The sequence below is a fragment of the Diadema antillarum genome, unplaced genomic scaffold (assembly GCF_040938485.1).
Source record: "Diadema antillarum isolate AM-2024a unplaced genomic scaffold, OU_Dant_1.0 seq00001756_RagTag, whole genome shotgun sequence".
In the NCBI taxonomy this organism is placed as follows: domain Eukaryota; kingdom Metazoa; phylum Echinodermata; class Echinoidea; order Diadematoida; family Diadematidae; genus Diadema; species Diadema antillarum.
Window position 1 is genome coordinate 302,183 of NW_027272438.1, and position 2,146 is coordinate 304,328.

At 37.3% G+C, this 2,146-nt stretch overlaps 1 non-coding gene across 1 annotated transcript; it reads right to left on the reverse strand.

The window, feature by feature from the left end:
- Positions 1-448: 448 nt before the first annotated feature.
- Trnat-agu (transfer RNA threonine (anticodon AGU)) lies at positions 449-522 on the reverse strand. The gene has a single exon. It is a non-coding gene; the product is annotated as a tRNA-Thr (tRNA).
- Between the last annotated feature and the right edge of the window lie 1,624 nt (positions 523-2,146).

Here is a 2,146-nt window from a genome sequence, read left to right on the forward strand (position 1 = left end):
AGAACATGGTCAGATATTAGATGCCACGTACCATTAAAAATGCACATCATTAGTTTGAAAAACAAAAATTATTGTGAAAATAGCGTTTTTACCGTATTTTTACGCTATAAGTCCTTGTGAAATGAAAAATATCAGGCAAAAGTCAACCAAACCATATATTTCCTGAAAGGAAATTTACCAATCTTTGAGATGACATGAAAAAATCTGGTTTCTTAGATCATCCTGGCGTGTTCTAAGGGAAAGAATGTCATAAGGTACGAAAATTGGCAATTGTACATCGTTCAAAATTCTCACCCATATATATATATTGAAACAAGGAATAAATGTGAGGGATCGCCGAAGCGATGCAGCTTTTTTTTTGTGTGTAATATATTTTGAAACAAGGAAGGAAAAAATGACCAGAAACGATTGTAATGATAAATAGCAAAAACTTTGAACAAAGAAAATGGGTTTTCATCGGGATTCGAACCCGAGACCTCCGGATTACTAGACCGGTGCTCTACCGACTGAGCTATTGAAAGCCCTAGATCGGTGTTCGTCCCAAACCCTTAACTCTCTTTGCTCGTGTGGTCAGAAGCTATAGTGTGTGTATGTGTGCCACACACACACACATTAACCTGACATAAACCCAAATGATGTAAATCAACTTTGGAATAAATGTGAGGGATCGCCGAAGCGATGCAGTTTTTTTTTTTGTAATATATTTTGAAATAAGGAAGGAAAAACTGACCAGAAACAATTGTAATGATGAATAGCGAAAACTTTGAGCACAGAAAATGGGTTTTCATCGGGATTCAAACCCGAGACCTCCGGATTACTAGACCGGTGCTCTACCGACTGAGCTATTGAAAGCCCTAGATCGGTGTTCGTCCCTTCCTTGTTTCAAAATATATTACAAAAAAAGCTGCATCGCTTCGGCGATCCCTCACATTTATACCAAAGTTGATTTACGTCCTTTGGGTTTATGTCAGGTTAATGTGTGTGTGTGTGTGTGGCACACATACACACACTATAGCTTCTGACCACACGAGCAAAGAGAGTTAAGGGGTTTGGGACGAACACCGATCTAGGGCTTTCAATAGCTCAGTCGGTAGAGCATCGGTCTAGTAATCCGGAGGTTTCGGGTTCGAATCCCGATGAAAACCCATTTTCTTTGCTCAAAGTTTTCGCTACATATATATATATATATATATATATAGATATATATATATATATATACAACATTTGTATAATATATATATATATATATATATATATATATAGGCCTATATACATATACACACTCATACATAAATATATTCATAATTGTTGTGTGTGTGTGTTTTTTTTTTGTGTGTGTCTATGCGTCCTCAAAAGCGAAATTCATAAAAGACGTGTCGTGTAATCAGTATTACATCGACTACTCTTTGTGCTAGCCCAAAAATAGTTTCCGCATAGATATAGCACAGTTTCTGACAGTCTGTACTGCTGGCCTGCTAAACGTTATGCATAATGTATGTAACATACCTGATGGAGTGGGTTCTGCCGCTGTTTCGGATGAAGAAGCAAGACAGAAGCATAAAGCTTACGATTAATGAGATGTCGTATATATTATCATGTTTGTGTATGTGTCTCTCTCGTCAATGTACGTATCAAGTGAGCCATAATCAGCAATCTCGAAAATGCAAAAAAAAAAAAAAAAGAAGAGAAAAAACAAAGAGAGAAGTTAATCTCAAAATTCAAATCATTCACTGGCTAATACTGAGTACATACTCCCTTATTGATTATCCCTTTCGGATTCGTGAAGTAGGCAGTATTTAGCAGTCACGTGAAACACGAACTAACTGTGTTTTTTAACCTGGGCCCCGTTGCTAGAAACTTTACGTTTAAACGCAACTTGCAACTGATTGTCACTGGCCAATCAAAATCATTGTTGCATGCATGTCTTCTTAATAGGGCAGACCCTGAGCCAATCAGAATGGTTGTTTCAAAATTAGCAATTATTTGCAATTGATTGCAACTTTCTTGCAACGGGGCCCTGGTCTGTCACTTTGCCACAAAGTTCATAAAATTGTCTGTCAATCTTATTAGAGGTGTCTGTTACTTTTCGGGTACAAATTTGATTGCACAGCACTCCAGGTTGTGTTCTTCCCCTTTTTTCACAGAG